Raw genomic sequence first — 7,745 nt, 5'->3', positions numbered from 1 at the left:
AAAGTCAGGTTTAGAGCCAGATGTGCCAGAGCCTACATTACACCTATTGTGAGACTTAGTATTTGAAAAGTGTTGTGAGCAAAGAACTCACCATTGTCACTTTTTAAAAATGTTGTCCCTTTTCCTGCCACCACTGTGAATCATTGTCGTATAATAAAAATAAGCTACATTATGACTACATGGAGCCAGTGATTTGAAATTCTAATTGCTATCGTCATCTCCCTTACTTAATTCAAGAAAGAAAGGTTACAATGAATGGGGAGGAGAAAAGTCTTCTCTCAAGCCGCAGGACTCTTCTTTCAAGCTTTTTGGTCATCGATACACACTGTAGTGACACAGGTCCTTGTGAGGCTAGATTAAATGAACTTTAACAAGATGTTCTTTAAACACAAATTCAGCAAATAACAATGCACTTGGCAAAAAGTATAAAAATAGTGTTTTGCCAGTACCTGAAGAAACGTGTGAAATTATTAGTTGCAAAAACATTCATTTCCACTTACAGAGCAAAAATTTGTCAATAAAATCAAGTTGTTTGATTGATTTCAGTTTTTCTTAAGTCATCCAGGCCTGCTACAGCCATAGATTCCACGTTAAAATCTATTGCAATTTCATTTATTAAACATTAAAAAAAATCACACAAGCAGATGCCATACTCTTAAATTTCTTGTGGCTACAATTGACTTGTAATAAAATCCCTTAGCGCATTACAAAACAGGGCTGTCAAGTCATAACAGCTCTATTACTGCTTCTGCTTCAGTCTCTGCTAGTCTTTGTACAGACTGCCAAAATTTTCACCTACCCAAGGGAAGTTATATTCAACAACAGAGAAGGGGAAATTGTGCTCAGATGAGTTGCTCTCTCATTACTAAAATGGTGAGGGTGGAGGGAAAGCGAGAGAAAAGCTATGGACTGATGAGCAGCAGGAGAGTAATGTGCAATCTTGGTTTTTCCTCCTCTTTGTGATTCATAGAATGTCGGGATTTTTTAACAATAACAAGGCAAGGCTTAGCAGTCTGGTGGCAGAGGGACCACCCTTGGACTTGGTGAGAATCAGCCATGATTAAGGCATCAGTGATATTAATGTCCTTCTGAGACACTTCCAGCAAGTCTTGTCATTTGTGGGTGCCTGGCATACCAGGGAAATGGGAACGATACTTCTCCTTCCGTCCAAAGACTTTTCAAGAGTAGGGGTGGGAAGAACTGTGTGACTATGGGTGAATCATGCAGCCTGAAGCTGAAAAGACGACAGGTTTTCTGCCTTGTCCCATGTCTCAGCTACACCAAATGATTTCTGTGAGATACCAGTCTACTGATTTCTTTAAAGTCTTCAAAGACAAAGGCTTCACAGCTGCTTTTGCTGCTGATTTTGAAGCTCAGCTAGTGTCCAAGTGAAAACTTCTGAGTTATCTAACAGTTACACCCATCATTGCATTTGGTTTTTTTATTTGCTGTGATTTAATCACTCCCACCCTCTGTATAAAACTGACTTAAGGGATGTTAAGAAGTTTAAACAGAAGGAATAAAATTTTCCAAAGTAGTCCTGAGAGCTTCCAAAATGCAATGACAAAACCAATGAGAACCAAAGCTCCTGAGGTTTTTAACGAAGTCCATACTGCTACCTTGTCTCTCCTCTGTCGCTGGGGCACAACTGATATGCACAGAGAATGAAATTCAGTAAGATTCAAATGATGAGCATTTTCCTTAATGAAGTACTTTGCCACTGCTCACTGCTTTGCCTTGCCAAAACTGACTATGCCCCAGCAAGGACTGAGAAGCCATTGTGCCAGGTGCTGGCACAATGTCAGGAACGCCTGACACAGAGCTCCCAAGTTTGCAGCCTGAATGAAGTACCCTCCCTCGCCACCACTCCCTGCTGCTGCTGCCGCTTTGGGCCCTTCTGCAGCTAGGGAGCAGGCCTGGAAATCCCATCCCCAACAATGAAATCGTGGCCTTCAAACCGACCCCTGGAGGCCAAGGCACTGTGGTGTGCAGTGCCATGGATATGGTGGCTGGGATTCACCACCAGCTAGCAGGAGACTGTCTATGGCTCAGCCAAACTCTTGACAAGCATTGGCGTGTCTGACCCAGGGAGATCAAAACAAAAGAGAAAACCCCCAGATTTGTCAGAACATTTTTTTTACTTTTATCTTTTTTTTTTTTTTTACCTCTGAGGGTTGGATAAATTGTACGTGGTCTAAAAAGAAAAATATGCGCACATTAAGCTTATAATGGTAGTCATAACTCTCAGGGGTGTTTCTCCAAATCACAGTTGGACTTTTACAATATGCAGAACCCACTTTTAAGACATCTCATTCTACTTTCTCACAAATGCAAAGTGCTGGGCAATTATTGCAAGGTTGGAAATGCCGCAACCCTTGAATGACACAAGTTGATATGTTTTTCTTCCAAAAATCTTACATTCTTACGCTCTGCAAAGAGATTTATAATGCACTGTTCCCATTCCACATCCAAGGCCCTGCATAGCATCTCTGGAGAGAGTGGTAACTTTAGCCCTCCGTCCATACTCGGCTAAGGCTAAATGAAGGAAACAGGAATGCTTCCCCCGAGTCCTCTACTTCTGCCTCTGATTTTACTGAGCTTGGTATTTCAGGTAGTTAAGCAGATCTTTTTTTTTTTCTTACTCTTCCATTGAAAAATTAATCTGTCCTTTACAAATTGTAGGTGAAATTTCTGACAAGTCTCCTGAGATTATTCAGATTCTTTTGTACTGGAAGATATAGTTTTTCTCTGCATAGTAGTGGCAATCTCTTCCTCAAGATTGAAGGCTAACAAACATTCAGCCTAAAACATAGAGTGCATTTCATGTAACTGGTGATCCCAGTCCATGCCATTTTTATTGGATAAATATTTAAAAAATTACAGTTTCAGTATCACAGAAACTCAAAACATTTACACACATACAGCCCTATCATAGCAAACTCAATGTGTTTTCCAGTGTGACAAGAACAGTTACTTGGAGAAAGAAAGAAGTCACATCTGTTGATAAAACAATAGAATAGTAGTAATTGGTTTTGGAAATTTCCTTTTGGGCAAGCTGCTAAGATATTTTTGACCATTGATTCATTTGGCTCTGTGCCTGCTGAGTCAGGGTATTGAATGGACACCAAGGACATGGACTAAGAAAGTGATCTAGTTTTCAGATTGCTTCATCAAGTCAGAAAGATTGGGAGAAAATTTTCTCAAGTCTATTGTTTCACTAGTTTCTCACAAGATGAAACACTTTTGTTCTGTTTTGAACAGCATCCCTCGTGGAGCTGTATCTACTACAACCCACAAGATCTTTATTTTCAGAGCAATGAATTAAAAGTATTTAATCCATAATTTTAGTGCTTCCCTAGAAGGCACTTAGCAACAAAAGATATAGCCAAAATCATCATATGGTATCATTAGGAAGCCATATAACAGCTAGTGATTGACTACACGAAAAAACGTACAGATCTGGGCCAAGAAAAGAATCCTGCGAGAGAGGTTCCTCCAAACAGGCACCTAACAGGTACCGGTGAAAACTGGCGTGTCATTGAACTGGGTAGACTGGAGAAAAAGGAGGGTTCTTTTGGTGGTGAGCTCACCATAGTTAAAAACAGTCTACATACATACAATGACACATTTTTCATAGCTTTGCCCAAAAGGCACTTCAGGCTAAGAGTGCTTAAAAAACCTCCAGCAATAGGTATTGTGGCAGCCAAAGAGAAGCTAAAGAACTATTTGCATTCATAACATCCATATATTTTATGTCCAAAGCCACAGCTAAGATAACGTATCCTGGTCTATACAGTGTAGACCTACATCACCATCTAGCATGAGGCAACTTAAGCACTAATAGCATGGAGGACCTGGTTAGCATGTGGATGCTATTAAATGTCTTTTTCTCAGCAGAAATGCATACCTTAGCCAGCTATGGTACTTGTTTGGCAGAGCATATATTGAGGAGAAACCACAGGAGAAAGAATACACTCTACTTTGGGATGTGAAGGGTAGTGAAGGTCTCTGACTTTTTGACCCCCGTGTTTCAGAATGTCTTCCTTCTGCCTGGGGACGAGATAGCTTGCCTGGCCTGCTTGCAGCATAAGCACCAGGAAATTTATAAAGCTGTGTTACATGTTACAATGGTTGGCTGGTGCCAGGAACAGTAGTTTACTTTGATTTGATGCCTCTGTTCTATTTTGAATTATTTTATTCTTATATTTTTGTTTAAAGTAATCTAATTAGTTACAGTTCTTTACATAGTCCAGGGTGAGGAGGTGTTCACATACTCATTTTTAGTGTCTTTAATATGCTTGGTTTTTTTTTTTTTAAATTATGGAATCTTAGATGAAGTGGATAGCTTATATATGAGGAAGAATTAAAAAGGGGCAGAAAAATAATTTCTCTGTGGGCCAACTCTCTTCCCAAAAAACCATATGCACAATGACAAAATGAAAGTTGAGAACAGAGAAAAAGAAAATGAATCAAGTAATGACAGAAGCTTAAAAAAAGAAACAAGCCCCAAACCCCCAAGAAAACATCTATATCTAAACCTCAGAAAGAGATTTTATTTGTTCATATTGTTTCCTATTTCCATTTGACTTCCTTGGCAGGTTGCCCAGCACTGCATCAGTCAGAGGAAAGGAAGTTACAGTATCACATTATTGTAGGGATTGAATTTTATTGCTTTGCTATTACAATTAGGCAAGTATTAACTTGGTTAATGAGGCATAACTTTTTTTTTTTAAAAAAGTATATACAGCTGGGAATTGTGGATTAGTCCTTCACTAAAGGCCCCAAAAAAACCTTTATGAGAGTGAAGGAAGGAGTTTAAAATTAGTAAAATAATAAAAGGTGATGCAACTGTAAAGGGGCATACTTTAGTATGGGAATCATAACTGCTGATTAGCTAACAACCAGCCTGAGAGGAAGCTGGATGTTTTAGTAGTGACCAAACCTGCTAGCAAATATCCAGCTAGCTGTGTGAAAAGCCACTCAGACACTTCAGAAAAGATGGGGAGAACGCCAGGGTCCCTGCTTTACTAGCCTGTGCATGGGATGCCTATTTACTGTCCAAATTACGAGCTAGAGAGGCACTATCCCTCTCAGTAATCCAAATTTTTCATGGATTTTGTTGGGGGGTTTTGTTGTTGCTGGGTTTTGGTTTTTAATTCGCTTTTGTTTTTAAGCATCTGTTTTTATTAAAATGATATCATTCTGTGGCTAAAATTATTATTCTACCACTCTAAATCCCAAGTGGGAGGAAATGTCTACACTGAACATGATTTATAGGGAAAAAAAAATCATAGAGGAATTTAAATGTCTGGTGGGACTCCACATAGTTAAACTTGTATGGTAAGAGATCAGAAATGGAAAGCCCAGCAAGTCAAGCAACTAACAGTAAAACAATTGAAATACTGCTTTGACTCTATTATATCACTTCTGACATTTCCCACACTGATTTTTGGGTTCTCCAGTAGGTTGGGCCACAAGACACAGTGGATGGGCACCGCCTCTCACCAGCGCGGGGAGGAGGTGGTCGGGACAATGCTTGGTGGGCATGGCAGGTACTGCAGGAGGAAGGGGTGCTGTGACACACAAAACTTTTGTGGTTTGAGCCTAATTTTGGGGCCTATTGAACAGCATGAGGGAAGAGGGGCGCTCTGAGAGCAATAAAAGTGAAAAGAGTGAACCACTCTGTGGAAAAAAAATTGCTTCAAGCTATACCCAAGGACTCACTTCTAGTGGGTGGGGAGGGGAGAGAGGCAAATTTGCCTCAGGGATGCTTATTTGAATTCCTGGTCAGACTACGGCGCAGAGCTACCAGACCTCCATTTTCTTTCTCATTCAAACAAATTGTTTTTAGCATATATATGTTTTTTCTGGCTTCATTTCAGTTCTGTGCCTTAAAATTAAATGTTAAAACTCTTGTGCTCATGCAAACACAGTGAGACTAAATGCTTAGTTTTCATCTTTGAGGGCCTCGTGCCAGAAGAAATCCAGCCCTGTGGGGAGGGATGGGCTGGGACCTGCGCAGCATATTGGGGTGAGGACTGCAGCTCCCCTAAGGTGGGTGTTTGGCTGAGGTGTTGAAGAGGCAGTGCCTTCACAGCATGAATGGCTGCTCAGCAACACGGAGGCACGTGTCACGTGCCAGTTGAGAAGCAGCCTCAACGTTGCTACAGAACAATTTTTTCTGGGAAGGATATGTAATATTTATTAGACTAGCAACCCACAGGCACCTTACGTACACAGGATGATGACACTTACGGGGGCCTGAGTCCTCATGTCTGATGCTTCACGCACACATATGCTTTACTGTTGCTGCTACCCATCAAGGCTTAGCGATTAATCAGCTCAGATACAAGCCCAGCATCTGCTTCTCTAAATCCCCAAATATTAAGAATATAAAGCTCTGGTTATTTCACACTCTCTTGCAAACATACACTTTTGAAAGTGTTGCAGACTAAACTCAGTATTAATCATATTAATCACAGGTTCTTGGTGGGTAAAGTCGAGTGGCTCACTTTACTGAAGAAAAAACTGAGCTTTCTAATAGTATTATGATAAATTGGATGGAAGAGGAGTGGAGACAAAGGATATTTCCCCCCTTCCCCCCTCCCCACTCCCCTTATGTAGATAGCAGCAGAGTGAATGAAATATTTCTAACAATCCCAGACAGTAGACCTCAACTACCTTTGTAGGATGCTTGACCTTACCATCCAACTTCAAAGTCATACAGTAGTGATGAACCTCATTTGGTCAGTCTAATTAAAAACAGATGGAGTGGAGACAAAGGATATTTCCCCCCTTCCCCCCTCCCCACTCCCCTTATGTAGATAGCAGCAGAGTGAATGAAATATTTCTAACAATCCCAGACAGTAGACCTCAACTACCTTTGTAGGATGCTTGACCTTACCATCCAACTTCAAAGTCATACAGTAGTGATGAACCTCATTTGGTCAGTCTAATTAAAAACAGATAATGAAATTTGCTAACCAAACAGATGTTAGTCCATGCTTCTTTAATGGTAACTCTTAGTAGTTGCTTGCTTGCAAAAATTCAAGACATAAGCTGAAAACCTAGGCATGCAGCAAAAACATTTGCCTGTATGTATTTTATTTTTATTCTACAATGAGCAATTCTAGGAGTCAGATCAGAACAAGTGATCAATGCATTAGGGTATGCAGAATCTGTGAGATTTACTACTCCAGCTTAGGGGATTATCCTGAGGTTAGCCACTAGCTATTCTGGAGAAATCATGGAGCCCAGGCAACCAGTGAAGAGCAAAGATCATCCCGAGCTTTAAAAAGGGAGAAAAACAGAGCCAGGCAATTATGGGCTAGGTATGCTAACCTCAAATACCCAGAAAGATATATATATATATATATATATCTTCCACAATACATTTCTAAGCAGCTGCAGGATTACAAGGTCTTCAGAAACCAACAAAGATTTGTCAAGAATAAACAAATCATGTCAAACTCACCTAATTTATTTCTGTGACAGGATAATAAAAAAAGGAGTAGATGTGATTTATCTTGTCTTTAGTAAGACTTCTGGTGCTGTCCCACATGACATTCTCATGAGCTAACTGGGGAAATACGGGCTATTATGAAAACACTGTAATGTGAAAGCAGAGAGAGTTGAAAAATCTTGCCTACTGAGTATTCTTCATTTATCAGAGGTTCTCTGGTCATTAGAAAAGCATAAAAAAAAAAAAAAAAAAAAGGGCTGTCCATGTTGTGTCGGGCGGTTCC

This window comes from Buceros rhinoceros, unplaced genomic scaffold (genome assembly GCF_000710305.1).
Source record: "Buceros rhinoceros silvestris isolate BGI_N320 unplaced genomic scaffold, ASM71030v1 scaffold6241, whole genome shotgun sequence".
Lineage (NCBI taxonomy): Eukaryota > Metazoa > Chordata > Aves > Bucerotiformes > Bucerotidae > Buceros > Buceros rhinoceros.
Note: the sequence above shows the minus strand (reverse complement) of the source record.